Here is a 25,505-nt window from a genome sequence, read left to right on the forward strand (position 1 = left end):
AGTGGGAGGTGGGATAGGATGGAGGGAAATATAGTTAGCCTTTCACAATATATCTACTATGTAAATGTTCTGCATAACTACACATGTACAACCTATATTGAATTGCTTGTCTTCCTAGAGGGGGGGTGAGGAGGGAAGAAGGGAAAGAATCTGGAAATCAAACTTTTAAAAAGAAATGGTAAAAAAAAAATGCTTTTTTATATGCAACTGGGAAATTAGTTATACAGGCACTGTGGTATAGAAATCTGTCTTGCCCTGATGTTAGAGGGGCCATGGGGGAGGATAGAAGAGAGAGCAGATTGGGGAAAAGGGTATTCAGTAGGCTCACTATTTTTGTATGGGGGTAGGGGAAAGGCAGGGAGGAAAATTTGCAACTCAAAATCTTGTGGAAATGAATGTTGAAAGTTAAAAATTAAAAAATATCAAAACAAACAAACAAAAAAGAACAGTTGGGGTCCCAGTGCTCCCTGCATTGGCAGTGTGTATAGTCTTCTTTGTTACTATGATGGATTTGGCTTTCTGGTGTTTGAATAAATGTCTTGGTTTCATCTTCAAAAAAAAAGGTGTGGGTAAACAAGGATGAATGCAAAATAGGGGTGCAGAATTTTCCAGAGTGTCATGCAAACTAAAGCTAAAATTTGTTGATGCATATCTCTGCCTCTACCCCTCTCTTGCTACCTCTATATCAATTATATCCATATATTCATCCATATTTATATCCATAGATGTTCCTATGACATTCTATTATTCACTTCTGTGTCTTTGCACAGGCAAACCATCATTCCTGGAATGTTGTCTCTTTTCATCTTTGCATCTTAGAATTCCTAAGGACTGAGTTCAAATACAACCTACTTACTACAGAAGACCTTTCTTATTGCTCCCACTGATTAGTGCCTTCCCTCAAATTACTTAGTATTTGGTATTTATATACATTTCATATTCATTTTCTGTGCACAATTTTTTGATAGAATTTGAGTCCCTTGAGGTTAAGGGCTATTTTTATCTTTTTCTTTATTCCCCCAGCACCTAAAAGAGTAATTTGCATAGAGTATAAAATATTCTTAATAATCACTGAATCTATCTACCTGTCAATTGATCTATCTAATTGATATGTGTGAATTTATGTGTATAAATGCTCACCTGTACATGTTCAATGCACATTTTTATGTATTTATATTCATTCATATCAATATATTATGCAGAAATATCTATGCAGGCATTTGTGTACATGTGCATATATACACCTATATACACATTTGCATGTTCCATATGTGTGTATATACTTCCATTTGCAGCTAAGATCTATTGTACTAGATTTGGAATCAGAAAGAGCTGAATTTGAATCCTGCCTCAGACACTGATTAGTTGTGTGATACTGGGAAAATCAATGAACCTTTTTAATCTCAGTTTCCTCATCTGTAAATTGAGTATAATAAAAAGTCTACCTAAGAGGGTAGATGTGAGGTAAACATATTTAAAGTACTTTGCAAACCGTCAGGCACTATGTAAATGCAAGCTAATCCCTTTTTTGTTGTGTAAAGAAGAACCAACCTTCACTTCCACTCACATGCTGCTAAAAGATGATGGAAAAAATCATGAAAACATGATATTTATATTAAATTATTTTAACTGGTTCTTTGTTGCAGCAAAACAACCCTTTTACACATCCCTAATTAACTCATAATGCCAATTACCATGGTGGATTTTCTAAAACTTTTTTATCACTTCTCAAGCCTCCCATGACTCCTTCTACCCTAACCCTTTCAGATGAGATGCCTGGTATATATTTCACTGAAAAAGTTGACAATATTTACGAAGAGCTCTCCCTTTTCCCTTCCTCGTCATCACTGCAATGTCTTCTACCATTATCTACTCCTATGCTCCTTTGGAACATGAGGTGGCCCTTCCCTTGCCAAAGTAAAATGTTCTTTTTTTTTAATTATACTTTAGATTCAAATGCCAGAACATAAATACAAATAGAGAAAAGAAATAAAAACATATCAAAAACTTAAATATTGGAACTTACATACAAGAAAAAAAATAATACAAGGAAAGAATATAAGAATAAAGGAATTCAAAGAAAACAAGAAAAGAAAAAAGAGCATGTCGTGTGCATAGTAGAAGATAAGAGAAGATTCAAAATGTATAACAATAAATTTTCATTTCAAGAAAGCTGGTATGATACATAATACACATTGTGTTGATAATTGTCCATCTTCTCTTTGCTTCCTTGTGAGTTTTCTTTTGTTTTCTGCTGTGCACTTTTTTTCCCCTGGTCTTTTTTTCCCTCCTGAGCACCCTCCAGAAGGCTACAATAAAGTTTAGATATCTTTCTTTATAGTTATAGATATATACATACATACACATGTACATATATAAATAGACATATACTTTCCCAAACATATTCTACTCCTAATCTTTGCTTTTGTTTGTGTATATGTCTTCTTTCCCATGCCTCCTGCCTCCTCTACTTTACTTCTACCCACTACCTTGCCCTTCTGTTGCTTGCTTACCACCCTCTAAGTATCCCTCCCCTAACTTTCCATTCCCATGGATCTAAACACTCTTCTATACCCCATTTTATTTATTCCCTCATTCTCCCCTCTAAAGATTGCACCCTTATATTCTCCCTCCTGCCTACCATTTTATTTCTTCTGAACTTAGAAGATTTTTGTACTCTTCTAAATAGCGTTCCCTCTTAAACCCATTCCTGTTGAAAGTAGGTTACCAGAACTACCAGCCTTCCTCCTCCATCTAATTCCTCTGTACTGATTCTTCCTCTTGTACCTCATTTGTATAAAATAGTTTTTAGCTTTTCCAAAATTGTTTCACTTTTAAAATTCATATCATATTCATTTTACCTCAATCTTTCTTATGAGATATCCAATTATTAATAAGAATCTTTCACATACATTATACATTTATGTATATATAAATATATATGCATCTGTGTGTGTATTTAGTAAACAATCTGTCCTTATGAATCCCTTATTCTTTGGTATGTACCTTATCTTCCATTTCTCTTGGTTCTTGTATGTCAAATCTAAACTCTTGAGAGTTTATCAGATGTCCATTTTTTTTCATTCAGGATAATAATTAACTTTGCAAGGGATGATATTTTTGGCCAGAGCCCCAGTTCTTTTGCTCTTAGATATATTTTTTCCAAAGACTTGTGGTCCTTTAATGTCTCTGTTGCTAGGTCTTTTGTGAGTATAATTGTGGCGCCACCATATTTAAATTGTTTAATCTTGATGCTTTCAATATTTTATCCTTGAGTTGGAAGTTTTGGAAGTTGACTATGATATTTCTGTGACTTTTCTTCATAGGATCTCTTTTAAGTGGTGAATGACTGATTTTTTTCTTTTTTTTGTTTGTTTTTTTTTTGCTTTTTGGAGGTCAAGTGGGGTTAAGTGACTTGCCCAAAGTCACAAGACTAGTAAGTGTGTCAAGCATCTGAGGCCAGATTTGTAATCAGGTCCTCCTGACTCCAGGGCCAGTGCTCTATTCACTACACCACCTAACCACTCCTTGATTTTTTTTTTCTTATTTCTACTTTACCCACTTGTTCTAATGTTTCAGGGCAATTTTCTTTAGTTATTTCTTGTATTATTGTATCAAGATTGTTTTTTTATCATAAATTTCAGTTACACTGATTATTTTTATATTTTCTCTTCTTGATTTATTCTCTAAATATGTTGTTTTTCTCATAATATGTTTCACTTTCTCTTCAATTTTTTCCACTATTCATATCTTGGTTAATTATTTCTTGACCTCTTATAATTTCTCTGACTTCACTTTGCCCAGGTCTAGTTTTCAAGGTATTATCTTCTTCCTTAAGATTCTGGATTTCCTTTTCTAGTTGGTTGACTTTTCTCATGCAACCTTCTTGTTTTTCTTGGATTGTTCTTATTTTTTAAAGTTTTTCCTTGATCTCTGTCATTTGATTTTTAAATCTTTTTTAATATCTTCTACAAATTCTTTTTGGACAGGTGAGCATTCTGACATTACTCTTTGGAACTTTCTTAACTTCAACATCCTCCTCTGAAGATGAAACTAGGTCATCTCTTTTCTCACAATAGCTTTCAATGGATTCTTTCTCCTTTGTCTGTGCATTGTTTTGTGTAGTAATATCTTGATTTTTGTAATCACCTCTAGCCGTGGGGTATGGGAAATGGTGACTCTTGCCCCAGATCTTCAGTTCTCCCCTCTAGCCTGGAAGCAAAGATAAACCTCCAAACTACTGTAAGTGTCAGCACCCAGGGGCTTTCTGCCACACTTTCTGTGCTGACCAGGTGTTTGCTAGTTCTTTCTCACCCCTGTCACTCTTTGTATCACAGTTGGATCTGGTGTTCATTATCAGCAGAGGTTTCCTCAATATTCCCAGGCTCAAACACTCAACTCCCTGCACTACTGGGGGTAAAACTTTCTGTAGTTGGGACCAAGGCAGCCTCTCAAACCAACTAACCTCAGGACTTGCTGCTTGTTGTTAAAACAGAACCTAACCTGGTGGTGTTTACTTTTCACAGGGACCAAACCTGGTCCTGGGATTTTTCTTCTGATCTTCTCAAATTATCTGACAAAGACCCCAGTTGTGCCCCTATTCTTATTTATCTCCACCCACACTTTGTTTGGCATAGGGTGCTATTTTAAGTCATGTGGAGGGAAATCTTGAGAATTTGGAATTTTTTACCTATTCTTCCATCTTCCCAGAATCCTCTAGCAAACTTTTCTATATCAACAATTTATATTATTTAATCCCATTTTCTACAGAAAATATTCCCCTCTATTATTCCCTTTCTCTCACTAATCTTCAGTATCTCCATGACCAATGCCTGTTTCCCTACTGTCTACAAATTTATGTCTCCTATTAAAAAAAATCACTTCATCTATCCATTCCCTTTTACCTATCACCACATAATTTTCTTTACTTTTGTCTGTAATGCCAAGCAAAGGCAACTTCCCAAGGTTCAAGATACCAGCATAGCTGCTCTCCATTTTATTCAGTGACAAATTAAGAAAAGAGAAAATCAAAATATAGCATAATTCAAAATACAGCATTCACCAAGTGTAATTCAATCAAGTACTACTCCACCCCTGGACATTACATTCATTTAATCAATCACAAAGTCCCTCTTCTAAATACTACTCCACCCCTAGGAAGTACATTCATTTAGTCCATCACAAAGCGCCTCTTCTCAAATGGAGATTAGTTTCCAATCATAAGTAAATTACATTCATTTCTTCAATCACAGAGCACAAAAAAATCAAAAGTTTCCCACTCTTGGATTACAACTGAATAGGCCATCTACCCCAGAGTTACAAAAACCTTAAGCACAGCATTTAATACCAAAGAGAGGTCTTTTCTTCATCTTGACCAGAGGCAAGTTTTCAGCAATCTTTGTTCCTGGGGAGACAAAGCTTAGCAAGGCCATAAGATATGTTGCTAGTATCCTCATTCATTCATTCTCTGTGTGCAGAACAGTCCTAGGACCCCTGAAAACATTAGCAAAACCCTCTTCCAGGATTTCTGTAAACATACAACAAGAAAATCCTTCTTCAGAGTTTTTGAACCAACAGCAAGGTTCCAGGACCTCTGCAACAACAGCATTGGCTTCACCAGCAGGCTCATTTCACTCTCTGTCTGCATAACAGTCTCAGGACCCCTGAATCAACAGCAAGGCTTCAGGGCCTCTGCAACAACAGCATTGGCCTTCAACCAGTGGATGAATCTGGCAAAACAACATCAAAACAGACAGACAAAGTACCAGCATAACAGCCATGTCTCCTCAGTCCTTGGCAGCTCTTTGTGGCAGCTCTCAAAAGTCCTGAGCAGGTTGAACTGGCCCTCAGCAATCCTCTCCATCTCTCTCTGCCTCCATGATGCTGCTTCCAAAAAGTTCTTCTGCCTCTCTCTCTGCTTGTGTTTCTCTAAATTCACGTCACCAGCTCGTCCCAGTTCAGCCCTCTCTTTTCACGTCAACAAGTCCATCCCACAAGTGGGATTCACAAGCTCTAGATTTTAACACAATCAATCAGAAAACCAAGCCAATACAGGGGGATCTTTAAATTACATTACTATTACATTGTCTCACTTCATTTCCTCTCACTCTCCCCTTAACATTCTACAGTCTGGCTTCATGATTCCATACAGCTCTATGCAAAGTTGTCATTGTTCCCTTAATTTTCAAATCTATTGACTTTTTCTTAATCCTCATCCTTCTTGACCTCTGCAACTTCCGATATTCTTAATCACCCTCTTTTCTTGTTGCTTTCTTCTAGTTTGATATTCATGACACTGCTCTTTGCTGGTTCTCCTCCTATTCATCTGACCGCTCCTTATTACTCTCTATTGCTAAATTTTCATTCAAGTTATATCTACTACCTAAGGGTATCACCCACAACTTTGTACTTGGTCATCTTCTTGTCTCCCTCTATGCTACTTAATAGGATGATCTCATTACCACCCATTGTAATGCCATGCACTAGCAGTTTCCGAAAGAATGCTACTGTGAACAGCTTTTAAGGTTCTGATTACACAGTATAGTGAATACTCTATTCCATAACAAATCAAAGCAAAACATCCACAGAAAATCAAGATACAGCATTCACAATATTAGAACTTCTCATAGAAAATCACAATATAGTATTCACAATAGCTTATCATTTAAATGGCCACATAGTTTTCACCAAAATGGCCACAATATTTAGAACAAAGAAAAATCAATCTCGAAGTACAATAGTCAAAGTCTTCCACTCATGGGGCACACTTAAGTTAACTCAATCAGTCACTTATTCAACAACCAATTACTAAGTAAAATCAAAATATAGTCTCAAAGTACAATAGTCAAAGTCTTCAACTCATGGGGCAAAGTCCTCCACTCATGGGGCACACTTAACTCAATCAGTCACTTATTCAGCAATTAATTACTAAATATCATTAATCACTAAGTACAATAGAAAATATTGACTCTCTACCCCTAGGTCACTAGTAAACTACAAAATTTCATCATTACTCAGTACCCACAGAGAGGTCTTTTCATATTGACTTGGGGCCAGTTGTCAGATTCCCTGGATCCCCTTCCATGGTCCCAGATTCTACCTGGATTCACCAGATTGTCACCTGGGTTCAATGGCAGACAGCTCCCATTTCCTTGTTCAGCTCTCTGGGTAGGTCCTGCTCCACACTCAAGTTCAAAGGTCCAGTCCATCTCAAATCCTATACAATCTGCTCCTGGGAATTCAAGGCTCAACCAAGCCACAAACAGGCAAGGTCTCAGCATCCCGGTCATGCTTCCTCAGTCTTCTCCTCTGTCACCTGGGTTTGGGGGCTCCTGAGTTCCTGGATCCTGGCTCCTGTTCAGAAGAAGCTCCATCACCACAAAGTCTCAGGAAATTCTGGTTCAGTTCTTGATTCTCTCTTGTGTAGCTGCTCTGCCACCAGATGCTTGTACTAAGAAATTCAAATTGTGCCTCTCTGGGGCTTTTCTTATAATTATAGCTTTAGCTACTTTCTGTTTCAGCCAATCCCTTCCTGTTACATCAGCAACAGGAGACAGGATTTCATACCTTCTGTTTCCACAACAGAGGCTTGATCAATACGAAGTGCTAAGTACCTGCTACCTTTGCCACCACAAAGGGATATTCAAATTCAAATTAGATTACCATTACACCCATGGATTCAATTATCATTCTTATCTATTTTCCCAGCCCTTTCCATCTTTCCTATCTTTTAATACTTGGGTTTATCTCAGATTGTATCTGGCTTTTTTCTTACACTTTTATAAGTCCTAAATATTTGTGACTCTAAGGAGCCAAAATACTTTTTCCATAGAAGATACTCAAAGCTAAGTTTACAGAATTAAATAAATATTATCTAGTGACTCCAATCACACTTCCATTTTTGTGATACTTGAAGCCCAAGTTAGAATTATTCATTTAATTGGGATAGCTAGGTGACACAGTGAATAGAGCACCAGCCCTGGAGTCAGGAGGACCTGAGTTCAAATCCGGCCTCAGACATTTGACACACTTACTAGCCATGTGACTTTGGACAACTCACTTAACCCCAATTGCCTTCCAAAAAGAAAAAAAAGAGAGAGAGAAAGAGAAATATCCATTTATTCATTAAACAAGCATTTATTAAGCCTTTTATGTTCTAGACACTTTGTTAGATGCAGAAGTTAAAATGCTAAAGCAAATATAGTCCCTGTATTCAGGATTCATTGATTCTGCTGGAGAAAGAATATGCACATAGATAAATAAATAAACAGAAATGCACAAAGTATGTTAAAATTAGGTAATTTGGGGGGAGGAAATCACACCTGGAGATTAAAGTTTGTGGCATCACTTGAACTTTCCCATGAAGGAAGATAGCATTCTAAGAACAAAGTTGAGGAAAAAATACACTTGGGCATGGCAAAGAGCCTGTGCAAAGATACAGAAGTAGAAGATAAAATGCTACATTCAAGAAATTATAAATACATAAGTTCATAAATTATGGTAGAATGTAAGCCTAAGAAACACTTAGAAATCCATTATAAATTACTTGATGAAATAGGAGGTTTGTCATGACAAAAAGACATGCTTATACTATAAAATATATGAAAACTACAGTGTACAATAATTAAGATATTTAAGGTGTAGATAGAATATTAAGGGCTTTTAAACACCAAAAAGAAGAGGTTGTATTTTTATTCTAGAGGAACTTGGAAGCCTCTGGTGCTTCTTGAGCTGGGGCATGATATATTCAGACTTATGCTTTAGGAATGTCACTTTGGCAGGTTTGTAGAAGAATAATTTGATATGAGAGACAGTTGAGCCCGGAAGGACAATTGGAAGACTATTTCAGTAGTGTAAATGAGCTATGATGCGGTATGAATTATCAATCATTCAATCACTCAACAATTCCTATTACTGGGAGTCTGAGGATGGCTGGCAGATCACTTGAGCTCAGAAATTCTGAGCTGCAATGATCTAACTGATCAGGAATGCATATTAAGTTCAGTATTAATATGATGATCCTTGGAATGGGAACCTACCAGATTACCTAATAAAGGGTAAACAGCTCAGGCTGAAAAACTGGGCAGGTCAAAGCTCCATTGAGATTAGAGGAGAATCAGCCTGTGTTCCTACTCTTCAAACCTTGGTATGATAAAGCAGTTCAATTTTAAAAATCAGAATGATAAGAGGATGATAATATTAATATTTATATTAGTGCTAGTTATGGTGATAAAAATAATATTTTAAAATTAAAATAAAACCCCAAAATATGATGAATGCAAAGCCTCTTTGATTAAATCTAACTACAAATCTAGAGGTTCTGTTCAAGACCAAATTATTTTATTATTCTTCCCAGTTTATGTAAGAAAAAAAATATTGAGAGGTGAAATGGTTTACCTAAGGGAACTGTAGTAATTTGCTGAGCTAGAAATTAAATCTAAGTCTCCTGACTCCGAATTTAATGCTCTTTTTCTTCTTCAAAATTCTTGTCCACCAGAAGCCATAGTTAAGTAGTGGATTCAGGACTATTTATTGATGATTTTACAAAGTGAATTCAATCATAATCTAGATAAGACCTGTACAACTTTTAAATTTCTTTGGGCCACAGACATGTTAGACTAGAGACAGAGAGACCATGGTTGATTTTCACAGTCACGCAACAGTCAGCAAAAATCTTTGGTAGGCAGCAAGTGGCCTGTGGGCCTTATGTGGTTGTGCAGGTCTGATCTGGATGCTGGGAGGTGTCCTATATGACAGTTAAGATCTCTTTTGCCTTTAAGACTATATTTCTATAGATAATTAAGTAATCTAAAGAAAAAGAAAGATTACAAATGAAAAATAACCATAAAGATTGCTCCAGATCAAAACTGATAGGAGAAATTAAGATCAAACAACTCAAGTTCTACCTCAGCTCAAGCAAATTAGGAAAGATGACAAAAGATGAAAAGAGTTTTAAAAAATGAAAGTGTGGTGGAAACACAGCTACTCTAATATACTCTTGGTGATATCATAAAATTATCCAACTGTTTTGGAATGCAATTTGAAATTATGCAAAAAAATTATTGAGTACTTATACCCTTTGTTCCAGAGCTACTATTCATAGGATATACTCCTAGGATTAAATTAAGTAATATTTGCAGTGTGTACTGTTAGGTGCTTTCTTTCAAAGGAAGGAAGGAAGGAAGGAAGGAAGGAAGGAAGGAAGGAAGGAAGGAATGAAGGAACGAAGGAACAAAGGAAGGAAGGAAGGAAAGCAATACAAATCTATTTAAGCTCTTAGTATGTGCCAGGCATTGGGCTAGGTACTTTACAAATATTACTTCATTTGATCCTCAAAACAACCTTGGGAGATAGGCACTATAATTATCATAACTATCCTCATCTTACAAATGAGGGGAAAAAAGCAAATAGAAGTTAGTGACTTACTTACTTAAGGTGAAATAGACAGTAAGTATCTGGGACTAGATTTGATTTCAGGTCTCCATTACTTCAGGAACAACACTTTACCCATTTCACCACCTAGGCTCCTCATACAAATCAAAGAATTTAGAAATGGAAACAAATTAGATATCTATCTATTAAAGAGTGGCTAGCAATTTATGGTGCACAAATGTAATGAAACATTACTGTGCTATATGAATAAATATGATTACAGAAAAGTATAGATAAAATTATATAAACTGAAAAAATGTACTGATTTTTTTGTCTCTTGGGAGGGGGGAAAAGCAAGACAATTGGGGTTAAGTGACTTGCCCAAGGTCACAATTATTAAGTGTTAAGTGTCTGAGACCAGATTCAAATTCAGTTCCTCCTGACTCCAGGGCTGGTGCTCTATTCACTGCACTACCTAGCTGCCCCAAAAAATGAACTGATTTTAATGAAGAACAATGTCCATACCTGTAATAATGTATGTGGAATGAACAACAACATAATCAAAACCACTGAATACTATGCAACTAGAGTGAAAAATCTTGACTATAGTAAGATATGAAAAAAAATATCTCCTATTTTTGTTAGGCAGTATATTGTGGGTGTTCTATACTAACATAATGTTAGACTCTTTGTATGAGTTTGTAAAACAATTTTGTCTACTTTTTTTTTAATTTTTGAGATTAAATATGGTTCTCTTGAAAGCATAAGAGAAGATACAGGGCAAAATAGGGATTCTGGGAAAACAAACACACACACACACATGTTTAAGAGTTTATTTTAAGGGTTTTTATTAGTCTAAATAAATTGGACCAATTCTATTACGTATTATCTATTATGTATGCCATAGTGCTGTCCCATTAATAAATTAGTCACTGGTTAAGAAAGATAGAAATGAATTACAGAGACTCACGAAAAATTACTTGAGTGGTACACAGAAGGATGCCATTCATTCACATTTCATATGGTGCTTTTTAAAATAAGAATGTGAAGGATTACTTCAGATTAAAGATTTATCAACTTTACTTCATACTTTCTCAAATAGTAAAATAAATTATAAAATGACCAATCTACATAAAATATTTATATGAAGTAGAAATCTATGTATATGATATAGATAGCAAATCCATTTAATCTGAATCCTCCCACTAAATAATAAAATATTAGATCAAGTTAAAATCAGAAATGTTTTATATGTGTGTGAGTATATGTGTATCTATTTATCTATCTATACATGATGAGAATAAGGAAAACTGTGTTAGGACTACAATAATGTATGTGGAAAGAATAAAATAATCAAAATTGAATGCTACAAAATTGGAATGAAAAAATCTTGGCTGGTGTGTACACACACATCTAACATCTAACATTTTCTCTTGATTGTATTTATATATGCATATATACATATTAGACACATATATACATATATTATTACATGCTTCTATTGTATATTATATATACACACACACAATTACAGCATAAACAGCATGCTAATCAATAAATTAAAAAACATTGGAGAACATTAAACTTCAACATTTCAACTTGTATGGTTAGTTCTGAATTCAAAGTGGAATGAAGACCAGGTTACACACACATATGTAGATACATGTATATGTATGTGTACACAATGTACACATATGCATTGTATGTGCATATCTGCAGCATATAAGTATGTGTTGTGTATGTGTATGCATGTGTAGGTGCATGTTTACACATGTATATAGATATATAGTGTGTGAATATGTGTGGTATATGTGTGCATACATATATGTATGCCTATATAATGCATGCATTTATATATACAATATACATATACAGCAGAAAAAAAGTATTGGTTGCTTAAATCATTATTATTTCAGACAAATAAAGATTCCTAACAAATTGCACATGATGAGAATTCATAAAGTAGAATGAATATCAATACTGTAAAGAAAACTTTAAGAATAACAATTGAAAATTTAATAATGAACTAAATGAAGCAAACAAAAACTGCAAAATTATAAATTAACCACAAATAAAAATGTACAATGAGAAATTACTTAGAAAATCATTATAAATTATTCTTTGCATGTGATGCATCAATATTGTTATATAGGGTGTTAGGGCAAAAGAATATAGATAGATAGATAGATAGATAGATAGATAGATAGATGGATGGATGGATGGATGGATGGATGGATGGATGGATGGATGGATGGATGGATGGATGGATGGATAGATAGATAGATAGATAGATAGATAGATAGATAGATAGATAGATAGATAGATAGATAGACAGACAGATTATAGATATAGATATTTTGAGAAAATCTTCCAATTTTATGTTGAAACTTTAAAAAACAAAACTAGATAAACTCTAAATTTATTTTAAGGGAAAAATACTCAATTTGAAGGAACCCATAGGATAATACTAACAATGATTTAAATATTTTCTATAAACAATGATTATCAAGCAAGCAGGCACATGGGAAAAAATATAAAAGAATTTGGAGACATAGTTTTTAAAAATTGAGAAGTCAATGTTCTATTAAATTTTTAAAAATCAGTAATTTCCAAACTTTCTTAAAATGTCATTAAGATAAATCAATCTCAAATTAGAATAGGACATATCCGGAAAAATATAATGAATATTTCTATATGGTAGAAGCAAAATGTCTTCATAGTCAAGGAATTGTATATTTAAATAGTGCAACCAGTTGCAAAATTAAGTTATCCATCTCTAATTGAGCTATTCTTTATGTATATTTGAATAAAAGATAAGTTAAATTAGAACTAAGCCCTTCTACTAATTACAAGTGTCCCTTGCCACCATGGGGGTCATATCCTAAAGCAATTCATTTTCTATAAATAGATAATAGAACTAGGAAGCATAATAAACTTCAATTCTCAACCATTGAATGCCATTAAAAGTAGTGAATTCAATAGATTCAGTGATTAATTCCTTCAGTAATTGCTTAACCTCTTTCCCTTTATAGACATCAGAGAGATGGAGAATAGCAGAGAGAAAAACAAATAAAAGGGGAGGGGTGTAAATTAATGATTTTCAGTGGGTGAAGTGGAGGCAAAATTTTGATTTATATCATAATTGAGGATGGTATTGTACATTTAGAAGGGACCTTAGATATTCCTTAGTTAAAAATTTTCACTTAACTGAAAAGGAAAATGTGGATTATAAAAGTGAAATGACTTGACCAGGATACCTCAGATAGGATCTGAGATAACCAAGGATAGAATTGTAGCTATTCTGCTCTTAGTTCTTCCCTTAAAGTCAATCATTTAATTCAGTATGCCTCTGATTTCATTAATACACACTGCACTGATAAAGGCAGAGCACTCTAACTTCTTATAAGGAAGAAAACACTGGACCTAGAGTCTGCTAACTGATTTGATTCTTTCTCCCAGCACCTGCTAGGTAAGTTGTCATAGGTCAGTCACATAACTTTCCTAAAAATGAAAGTTGAGGAAGAGTGAGGTTAGGGTACTTAAGGGAGCACCAACATCTGGGCTGAATTCTCTTGGTACATAGGCAAGAGTTGATAGGCAAGCGTTGACAAAGAGAAGAAACCTGTGGACAAGTCACTGAATTCACTAAAGAAAGGATATCTTGGAGGTCAGAAGCGAAGGGCTACCAGAATTTTGTTTGGATAGTAGATATAGATTGAGTGAACCTCAAAGGAGAAATTTCTTAGTGATGTTAGTAGAGGGAGAATCTGAAAGTGGCAATGGGAAGCAAGGACCATTCTAACTTCCCCAACTTTACAAATGAGTGGAAGAAATGAGTCAGAGTTGAGCAGGTGCTGGAAATGATAAGGATGTTTGTGTCAGCTGGATGGATTCAGGTCTCATAAGAAGAAGATGTAAGGGATGGGAAAGGAAAAGATTTAAGGAGTGCATTGTTCAGGGGCTGGGATGAAAGTGATGGAGTAAAAGCAGGGACTTCCTTGACCTCTCCCCCAAACCCCTCCAAATACCTGTAAAAAATGACTAAACAAATTCTAGAACTGCAGAACCCACAAAATGACAGTGCAACAAATCTCCAGCCCAAGACAAAGTTGAAAGAAAAGGGAAAGTTGACAGGAAGGGTCTATCTCACTGGGCTGAGAGCAGAGCACAGTCTAGCATGGGCTGTGCCAGCATTGACAGGGCCAGAGCAGGTCTCAGGAGACTGAATCACTGGAAGCTGTCGTGGTTTCCTGACTTTTTGGCCCACAACACCAAAAACAGCATAGAAGGTCAGTGGGAAAACTCTGTCAGACCAGGCTGAGAGAGGAGTATGGTCAGACACAACCACTGGGGAGGTGGAGGTGGCAACGGTGGTGGTAGGAGTAGCCTCAACTGCAGCTTCCAGTGCTTCCAGCCCACAGATGGTGTAGGGACCAATAGATTGATCAGAGGGTGATGGCAGCATTCTCTTTGCTGGTGCTGAGGCAGGATTCTCTTGCTTTGACCTGCTTGGATCTGGGTCACAGTCCTGGGTGGCAGTCATGTGGTGAGGAGAAACAAAGGTGTGGTGGAATTTGTGGTGCAGTGGAGAAAGACTCCTTACAGTTCCAAGACAGAAAAGAGTACTTGTGGTCACACATAGATCAGTGCACAGGACAAGAAAGGAATAAAACCCTCTCTTTTGATAATACAAAAATCCTACATTACCAAAGAGGTATAAAGTCAAGTATTTGGCTGAGAAAATGAGTAAACAGTGTAGAAAACTCAGACTATAGAATTTTACTTTGGTGACAGAGAAGCTCAAAACATACAACTAGAAGAAGACAACAAAGTGAAAGATCCTACATCAAAAGCCTCCAAGAAAAATCTTAATTGGTTACAGGCCATGGAAGAGCTTAAAGGATTTTGAAAATGAAGTAAGAGAAGTAGAGGAAAAATTGGGAAGAGAAATAGAGTGATGAAAAAAATCAGAAAAAAATGAGTCAACTGCCTGCTAAAGAAGACCCCCAAAATACTGAAGAAAGTAACACCTAAAAATAGACTAATTCAAACAGCAAAAGAAGTTCAAAAGCCCAATGAGGAGAATGTCTTAAAAAGTAGAATTAGATAAATGGAAAAAGAGGTGTAAAAACTCACTGAAGAAAATAATTCCTTCAAAATTAGAATAGAGCAAATCGAAACTAATGACTTTCTGAGAAATCAAGAAATTATAACACAGAACCAAATGAATGTAAAAATAGAAGACAACATGAAATATCTCATTGGTAAAACCACTGACCTGTGAAATACATCTAGGAGAGAGAATTTTAAAATTATTGTTCTACCTGAAAGACATGATCAAAAAAAGAGCCTAGACATCATCTTTCAAGAAATTATTAAGGAAAGTGCCCTAATATTCTAGAACCCAGGATGCAAAATAGAAATTGAAAGAATCCACCAGTTACCTCTTGAAAGAGATCCCAAAAGGAAAATTCCTAGGAATACTGTAGCCAAATTTCAGAGTTCCCAGGTCAAGGGGAAAATAATGCAACAGCCAGAAAGAAATCATTCAAGTATTATGGGAAAACAATCAGGATAACACAAGATCTAGCAGCTTCTACTTTAAGGGATCGTGGGCTTGGAATATGATATTCTGGATGTCAAAGGAGCTAGGATTAAAACCAAGAAACACCTACCCAGCAAAGCTCAGTATAATACCTCAGTAGAAAAAATGGACATTCAATGAGAGAACTTCCAAGCATTCTTGATGAAAAGACAAAAGATGAATAGAAAATTTGACTTTGAAATACAAGAATCAAGAGAAGCATGAAAAAGTAAAAAGGAAAGAGAAATCATAAGGGAATTATTAAAATTGACCTATTTACATTCCTACATGCAAAGATGATATTTATAAGTTATGAGACCTTTCTCAGTATTAGGGTAGTTGGAAGAAATGTAGATAGATAGATAGATAGATAGATAGATAGATAGATAGATAGATAGATAGATAGATAGAGATATGTATATATAGAGATATGTCTATATCTCTATTGATACACACACACATATGTCTATCTATCTCTAGGGGGGAGGTGAGAGGAAATGAGTGTCTTACTCTTATCTTATTGTACTTAAAGAAGGAATAACATACACACTCACCTGGGTATCTTACCATACAGGAAAGAAGGGACAAGGGGATAAGAGATTGGAGGAGGGGTGACAGAAGGCAGGGCAAATTGGGGGAGGTGGTAGTCAGAAACTAACACTTTTGAAGAGTGACAAGGTCAAAGGAGGGAATAGAATAAATGGGGGGTAGGATAGGATGGAGGGAAATATAATTAGTCTTTCACAATATGACTATTATGGAAGTGTTTCACATAACTACACATGTATAACCTACATTGCACTGCTTGCCTTCTCAATGAGGGTGGGTGGAGAGGGGAGAAGGGAGAGAATTTGGAACTCAAAGTTTTAAAAAACAAATATTAAAATTGTTTTACATACAATTGGGAATAAAATATACAAGCAATAGAGTATAGAAATCTATCTTGCCTTACTAGAAAGTGAGGGGGAGAGGATGCAGAAGTGATAAAGGGTAGGGCAGACTGGGGGGGAAGGTTAATCAGAATGCATGTCATCTTTGGGTAGGGGAGGGAAGAGATGGAGAGAAAATTTGGAACTCAAAATCTTGTGGAAATGAATGTTGAAGACTAAAATAAACAAACAAATTAACTAATTAATTAATGTAGATGGGGGTACAGTGGGAGAAGTTCATTGCTGCATATTGCAGAGAGCACAGTGGAAAGGACAGATAGCTATAGAGTGTCATATTGAAGGGGATGGTTTGAGAAGAAAGGAAATAAGGGATGAGAAGGGTAAAACTGAGAACAGCGTTTGAATGATACCAGCTAGGGGGTCAATCCTTGGGATGAGGAAGTTATGACCAAGGTAGCTTGTTAATAATTAAGGAATGAGTTCAGTTTTCATTGTCCACAAGTGTTTGGCCTCAGGGTTGATTCTTCTCAAGGATATAGTTTCAAGGAAAGAGACTAGGCTGGAGATTTGATGGAATGGTATTTTCTCCTTAAAGGCAGGAAACTGATTTATAATGGAATAATATTTCTCTTCTTCACTGGGAGGCTTAAATGTGAACTGCACCACCCCCAATTGTGAAGAACAAATATTCAACCTAGCTACCAGGTCCAGATGTCAATAAAATCTAACTAATATTAACTTTAAAAGACACTTGATAAAATGAAGTACTAAGACTTCAGCTGATAAGTTTAATTCAAGAAAATTAACCTATAGGGAAAAAGTGGCACTTTTTCTCATATTTCACCTGGATTAAAGGGAAATATATATAATGAAGATAATAATACACTACTCACTGTGAGGGTCAAAGATGTAATTTATGTAAAGTGCTTTGTAATGATAATATACTGTGTAAATATATGATATTAATATAATTTTAAATTATTTTTACTTTAGTGAAAGTATATCTGAACTTTACAGCAATAATGTTTCATAAATATATAGTAATTAGACTTTGCTATGCTGTGATGTGAACTGCTATTTCTTCTGTGTGAATGTTCCCTCCACTGATATCTATCAGAGCCATTATGGAGCAATACTTTATTCTCTTCAGCCTTCATTCTGGTATTTTTATTTAAGAGAACAATAATATGTTTCTCTAAAAATCAGTTTAAACATTTGTTTTTAATGGTCGAAGGGAGATATTAAGCTTCACTGGAGCACGGAAACATCCTGGTAACTTTGTTATAGTGGATATTAGAGAAAATAAGCTTGAGAAATCTATTGGCAGTAAAAGATTAGGATTGCACACCCTGGTGTCCTGATGTCTGTTCAGCTCATGGACTATTGCTAGTTTAGAGAACAGCTGGAGAAATGATGTTAACTGAACTATGATATGTCCCAGATGTCCTAAAATCACCAAGGGAGATAAAAACGATACTTATGTGATTTAATGAAAAAGAAAATTGAGAGCTATGCTTCAAAATCAGTAATAGGGGAAAGTTAAGAATATTTATTGTGTCTCTACTTTTAAGTGTCTTAGAGTACCTTGCACATTGGCTAATGCAGAATCAGCTGTTTATACTTTGATATTTCTAGACAACACCTAAGCAGAAAGAAGTCTTTATCATTACACTCCAAGTAGGCCTTTCAATTACAAAACACCCTAGTATTATAAAGAATATAGAAGTTCTGGCAGTTAGCAGGGTTGGGGAATTCATGTGGAGGTCAGAGTTTTGTCTGGTCTGAGAGAGCAGAAGACCAAGACCATTTGAAGGAGACATGGCTGCTAAATTGTTTGAAGATGTTGGCAAGTTTGGCCTGGGCTTAGCTGTTGTAGGAGGAGTTGTCAACTCTGCTTTATATAATGGGGATGCTGGCCACCGAGCTCTCATCTTTGATAGGTTCCATGGAGTCCAAGACATAGTTGTAGGGGAAGGGACTCATTTTCTCATCCCGTGGGTACAAAAACCAATTATTTTTGACTGCCGTTCCTGGCCACAGAATGTCCCAGTAATCACTGGTAGCAAGGATTTACAGAATGTCAATATCACTCTACGTATTCTCTTCTGAGGTGTTGCCAATCAGCTGCCCCGAATCTTCACCAGCATTGGTGAGGACTACCATGAGCGGGTGTTGCACTCCATAACCACTGAGATCATCAAGTCAGTGGTAACTCGATTTGATGCTGGAGAATTGATCACCCAGAGAGAACTAGTCTCCAGGCAAGTGAGCGATGACCTCACAGTGTGAGCGGCAACCTTTGTGCTCATCCTAGATGACGTTTCTTTGACACATCTGACCTTTGGGAAGGAGTTCAGTAGAAGCCAAACAGGTGGCTCAGCAGGAAGCAGAGAGGGCCAGATTTGTAGTGGAAAAGGCTGAGCAACAGAAGAAAGCAGCCATCATCTCAGCTGAGGGTGACTCCAAAGAGGCAGAGCTGATTGCTTATTCATTGGCCACAGCTGGAGATGGCCTAATAGAGCTTCGTAAGCTGGAAGCTGCAGAGGACATCGCATACCAGCTTTCCCGATCTCGGAACATCACCTACCAGCCGGCCGGACAGTCGGTGCTCCTCCAGCTTCCCCAGTGAGGCCTACGGCCCCACTAATCCTACTACACTCAGCCATGATATAATCCACAGCCTCCTTGTCCCCCCATCCAAAATCACTGTGAGATTTAATGATTCAGCTTAAGCAAGGGAAATAAAATTAAAATGAATGTAGAAGTTCTAAAGATTGATTATCATGTGTATTCTAAATCACCAGTTAAGCGGGCCTAGCCTTTGCCTATGGCCCAATGTACCAATTCCTGGATAAGCTCCAAAAATTCTTCATATACCATGAGTAAAAATCATATAATACCTATGATGTTATCAAATATATGCACTTACATAAATATAATAGGACTTTAAGGCTTGCAGCACGCTTTAGAAATATTAGCTAGTTTGGTTATCACAAGAACCTTTTCAGGTAGGTCATATTATCATGTCTTTTTTACTGATGAGAAAACTGAGGCACCAAAAAGAAAGTGATTTCCCTAGGACTACAAAGCTAAGGAGTGTCTAAGAAAGGATTCAAACTAAAGTATTCCAGAAGAAAGCATGGTAAAAGGTTGAAATAACACCTTGCTACTCATATGACTGGTGTTTTCATCCTCACTCTGAAATTTACTACCTGTGTGAGTTTGGGCAAGTTACAACCTCCTGTGTCAACTTCCTGAATTGTAAATGGAGGAGTTTGACTGAGTGCCTCAGAAATCCCTTCCACATCATTATCCATTATCCTATGATGGCAATTCATTTGCTTATGAACAAAGGAAGTTTTGAACTTATCATTTAGTTTTCTTTGTATTAAGATGGAGTGGTGCTGAAATGTGAGACAATACAGGATAGCCTGTTGCATTGGTTTGGGGTGGGTTTGTACTGATAAAGCATAGCAGTCTATCTTGAGGGCCGGACCTGTTGGATGCAATGTTGTCTTCTTCTGAGATCAAGTTTCTATAAACAATAAGAATTAGTCTTAGAGACATGATTTATAAGTTTTAATTTGAAAACAACACCTTAATATGTAGAATTTTATAAAAAGTCATATTTCTTAAAAGTTTTAATCATTTTAAAACAAATCTTTATGAGCACGTATGCTCCCTCCTCCTTTAAAATAAATTTGTGAATAGTTTTCTAGAATTACTCTGATTGAAACTTTCTTTATCCTGAAGCCAACCTGGTAAGAAGCCTCCAATTCTCAGAAAAAAAAGAAAGATTTTTTCTTTACCTCACCTATATTTGACACCTCTGACGTTTAGCAGAAAATTGCAGATTTTATTTTATACTGGTATTACTGATGAGGTGGTTGAAACTGGACCCAGAAATGCCCTAAGACCATACATAGGTAACCCATTCTTCCCCACCCCACTCATCATGAGAAAATTCTCTCCTTGTTACAGGTACAAACAGAATTAAACCTGTAATTCTTCAGATAAAAGCCATCCATTCAAGTTGCTGGTTTAAGGACTCTTTCCCAGGGTGACTGCTGAAGGATCCTGTCTCTGGTGCCTGTCCAAGGTCTATGCCTCTGGCAACTAAACCAAAAACTACCTTTTCTCCTTTAATGCCTAATATCAACAAAGTTGTCTCTGTTGATTCCCTGAATTTTCCCATCCACAGATCACTGATGCCTACTCACAAAGACACCTGAACCTCTTACATTACCTAATTAGAATGTTTAACATTCATTTCCCTGTTCCTTTTGTACATAAGTTTTAGAATCACCCCCATTAAGTGGCAGGTTTCCTTAGAAATTTGCCCACTTCTATTGGAGTCACAATAAACCTTACCACTTGTCTAAGGGAAGGCTTGAGTGAGTGAATTAGTTGCAGCTCTGCATTGGCATTCTAGTCATCCCAGCACCCCAAACTTCTTCATTACATCCATCATTCAGTAAAGAATCAGGGTAGGGGCAGAGCCAAGATAGCAGAATAAAAGCTCACCTGACCTTTCCCAAATTCCTCTCCAAAAAAACTTTAAAATAATGCCTCAAATCAAATTCTATATAGGCAGAACCAACAAAAGATCAAAGTGAAACAATTTTCCAGAAAAAGACAATTTAGAAGGTTAGCAGGAAAGGTAAGTCTCAGTGGGGTTGTTGTCAAATCTGACTCCAGTGCAGGCATATCAGGTTGCCACCAGCAGGATTTAGTGACAATTCATCAGGGGCAGCAGCAGCTTCAGGAGCTCTCAAACAACAAAAAGTAAGGGAGTTGGGCAGTTGTTCACAAGGAGATTAAAGGGGACTCTTTTCTGGTATCGGGGGCAAGACTCTTGTAACATTGCCCATATATGGTTCGATGTTGCTTTCCCCTGAGCTTAGAGAAGCACTAATTTACTAACATGGGACTGAAAGAAAGCAGGGTCACAGTTCCAGGGTGGGGAAGAATGCTTGTGGTTGTTCACAGACCAGAACATAGGCCAAGATAGCAGTTACCCTGCCTCTGCTTGCATAGTACCACCTCGGAAGAACTGAAAATCTAAATACCTCCCAGAGCCAGCTCAGAAAACAACAGTAAGAAAGGCCTGAAGGTTGGGACAGCACCCACTCGAACTTGGGAGCAGAGCACAACTTTAATATAAAATTGTAAATCACAAAATAGTTTGGAAAAAATGAGTAAACAATAACAATAACCTGACTAAAAAGGTCACTATGGTGACAGGAAAGATCAGAAGAGGACAATGAAGAAAAAACTGCTACATGCAAAGCCTCAAAGAAAAATATGAATTGGTCAGTGACCCAAAAAAGAAATTCCTGAAGAGCTCAGGAAGGATTTTAAAAATAAAACAAGAAAGGTAAAAGAAAAATTGGGAAATGAAATAAGAGAAATGCAAGAAAAACATGAAGAGAGAATAAATAGCTTAGTAAAGGAGTAACCAAAAAAATACTAAAGAAAATCTTAAAAAAGAGAATTATCCAAATGGTAAAAGAGGCACAAAAATGGACTGAAGAGAAGAGCTCCTTAAAAAGCAGCATTGGTCAAATGAAAAAAGAAGTACAAAAATTCAATGAAGAAAACAATTCCTTAAAAATTAGAATTGGGCAGGTCTTAGAAGCCAATGATTTTATGAAATATCAAGAAACAATAAAACAAAGTCCAAAATGGAAAAAAAAATAGAAGAAATGTGTGATATCTCATTGAAAAAAAAACTGACCTAGAAAACAGATCAAGGAGAGATGATTTAAGACTTATTGGAGTACCTAAAAGGCTTGATGGAAAAGAAGAACTTAGACATCATATTTCAAGAAATTATCAAACAAAACTGCATTGATATCTGAGAACCTAGGGGTGAAATAGAAATTGAAGAATCTACTGATGACTTTCGGAAAGAGATTCCAAGATGAAAACTCCCAGGAATAGTATAGACTAATTCCACAGTTCTCAGGTCAAGGAGAATATATTGCAAGCAGACAACAAGATAAAAAAATCAAATACTCTGTAGCCACACTTAGAAAAACCAATATTTAGTAGCTTTTAGATTAAAGGGCAGGAAGGCTAGAAATGTGATATCCTGGAGGGTAAAGGAGCTACAATTACAACTAAGAATACTCTAGCAAGAAAAACTGATTATACTCTTGGAGGAAAAACTGGATATTTAATTAAACCAAGAATTGTCAAGCATTCTTGATGAAAAGATCAGACTTAAATAGAAAATTTGATTTTCAAATACAAGACCCAAGAGAAGAATAAAAAAAGTAAACATGAAAGAGAAAAAGGGATTCAATAATGTTAAAATGTTTACATTCCTACATGAGAAAGTGATACTTGTAACTCCTAAGAATTTATCATTATAGGTAGTTAAAAGAAGCGTACATAAACAAAGGGCACAGGTGTGACTTAACTATGAGTGGATGATTTTAAAAAATAAGCCTTGAGAAAGATGGGTGCACTTGAAAAAGGGGAAGGGAGAGGTAGAATGGGGGTAAATTGCCTGACATAAAAGTGGTACAAAAGAACAAGCTTTTACATGAAGAGGAACATGGGAATGTAAAGGGTAAAGCTTGAACCTTACTCTTTTCACAATTGACTCAAAGAAGGAATAATATGCACACTCATATTAATAAAGAAAATTATCTTGCTTAAAAGGAATTAGGAGGAGAGGGAGATAAAAGAGGAGGGGGTGTGAATTGGGGGATGTGTTGGTCACAAAAAAAACATACTTTTTAGGACATCAGAGAGAGAGAGAGAGAGAGAGAGAGAGAGAGAGAGAGAGAGAGAGAAATAGAGAAATAAGGTATATTAGAATGGAGGGAAACACACATTAGAAAATCATAACTGTGAATGTGACTGAGATGAACTCACCCATAAAGCAGAAACAGATAGCAGAATGGGTTAAAAACCAGAATCTGACTATATTTTGTTTACAAGAAACACAAGTGAAGCAGAGAAACACACAAGTAAAAGTAAGGACCTGGAACCAAATATATTATGTTTCAGCTAATGTTAAAAAAAAAAAAACAAATAAATAGGGGTAACACTCATAATGTCAGACAAAATATTTTGTTTGACAGTTTTCTTTCTTTTTAGCATATTTTAAATAAATTTTATTGATATATTGTCCTTTTTAAATCACTAGAGTATCCTATTTATCCTTCCCCCAACCCATCCCTCTCTCCTCTAGAGATCCATCCTGTATAACATATAATATTTTGGGAGACAAAAAAGAGAAAAAAAATCAATACAACTCATCAATAATTTTTTCAAGTAGGAAACTATGTGTAATACCTGTAGACCTCCCAAATTCATGAAGTCATACATAGGTTGGGGAGAGTCTCCTCATATTTATTTGATTCTCTGAACTTAATAATTTTGTCACATATACTTTTGACATTTTGATATGTAACAAATCAAGTATGATTTGTCACATATACTTTTGATACAAAAATATAAATAATTGATATTTTGTATCATTGTTCTTTCCAATGAAATGTTTATATTTATTTTGTATATTGTTATATTTTTCTTATTACTTCACACTGAATTAGTTCACAAAGATCTTTCTATACTTTTATATATTCATAATATCATTTCTTATAGCACAATAATATATCATAACATTCATGTACCACAATTTGTTTAAACATTTCCTAATTGAGAGGAATCTACTTTGATTGCAATTTTTAATTGTGACAAAAATGTTGCTACAAATTATTTGGAATATATAGAGATGGGATTTTTTTTTGTTATCAATTACTTCCTTAAATTACAAACTCAGTAATGGAGTCTCTAGATATCTTTGTCACTTCACTTACACATTTCCAAATTTATTTACAAAATGATTGTATTATATCACAGCTCCACCAATAATGTATTAGTGTGTCCACCCATGGTCCCTCTGACATTAAGTGAAGATCCTTGTTAATGACCAAAGAAATAAGACTACTTTCAGCTACACTGCCTTCCCCAATACAGAATGTTTACCAGGTGACACTGCAAAGAGTTAAGTTGAAATGAACCCAACTTGTACAATCTTTGATGCCAAATATTTTGGTGATTCAGTTGCAAAATTAGACAAGAAACATTGGGTTTTCATCGCGATGAATTTCAGGCAGGCCTAAAGTCCAAATGGCATAAGGAGGAAAGCAGAAGTTCATACCTAGAAGTATCTTTTATAATTTTGACCAAAATAAAAGAAATTGGCAAAGCTTTCTTTTGGAAGTCTTTTACAAATGCTGCTGTATGTACTTACCTATCTCAATGATTCCCCAATGTTAAGTCAAAAAAAAAAATTCTGGAAGCTTTCCTTGTTTCAATGTGCTCTGAAAGATCAATGAGACAACTCTTGCTATATTGCCTATGACTGGGACAAAAACTTTGGTGTCAAGAAAAATGTGTTGATCTTTGATCTTTGAAGTAGAACTTTTGATATCTGTTCTTACCATTGAAGATGACATATTTGAAGTCAAGTCCACAGTTAGAAATACTCATTTGTATGATAAAGACTTTGATGATCACAAGGTCAACCATTTCTTTGCTGAGTTGAAGCAAAAGCATAAGAAGGACATAAATGAGAACAAGAGGGATGCCTGTAAACTGAACAACTCTTGTGAATGTGCAAGGAGTACCCTCTCTTCCAG

General features: G+C 35.7%; 1 protein-coding gene and 1 pseudogene across 2 annotated transcripts in view; both read left to right on the plus strand.

Annotated features, from left to right (window-relative positions):
* Positions 1–25,505, plus strand: part of LOC138171080 (cadherin-10) — a 313,231-nt gene that overhangs the window by 163,932 nt on the left and 123,794 nt on the right. The gene's annotated exons all lie outside the window — the stretch shown is intronic.
* Positions 18,582–19,542, plus strand: LOC138171064 (prohibitin 1 pseudogene; annotated as a pseudogene).

The sequence above is a fragment of the Petaurus breviceps genome, unplaced genomic scaffold (assembly GCF_028583685.1).
Source record: "Petaurus breviceps papuanus isolate PSGF00001 unplaced genomic scaffold, PetGlider_PUasm1.0 41, whole genome shotgun sequence".
Classification (NCBI taxonomy): domain Eukaryota; kingdom Metazoa; phylum Chordata; class Mammalia; order Diprotodontia; family Petauridae; genus Petaurus; species Petaurus breviceps.